Genomic DNA, 329 nt, shown 5'->3' on the forward strand with positions numbered 1-329 from the left:
CATAATTATTATTTACTCTTACAGTTACGTGATGCATTTCTGGTCTCAAATTGTAGCTTTTTACTTCTTACAGTTTCTAAATGTGTGAATTTCTGTCATGATGGTTATTTTCCATAACACTGAATGTTGTAACAAAGGTAATAAAGAGTTGGTTATTATTATTAAGTGTCTTTCCGGCTCAGTCTGCATAGGGTAAGCATATGGGGCTGTCACGTGATGAACGAAGGACTCGAAAAACCCGAAGACTCGAGATGAACTAATCAATTCTCTTTCCGGCTCAGACTGCATTGGTTAAGTGTATGGGGCTGTCACGTGATGAACGAATGACT

Source organism: Sinocyclocheilus grahami, unplaced genomic scaffold (genome assembly GCF_001515645.1).
Source record: "Sinocyclocheilus grahami isolate Dianchi unplaced genomic scaffold, SAMN03320097.WGS_v1.1 scaffold760.1, whole genome shotgun sequence".
Lineage (NCBI taxonomy): Eukaryota > Metazoa > Chordata > Actinopteri > Cypriniformes > Cyprinidae > Sinocyclocheilus > Sinocyclocheilus grahami.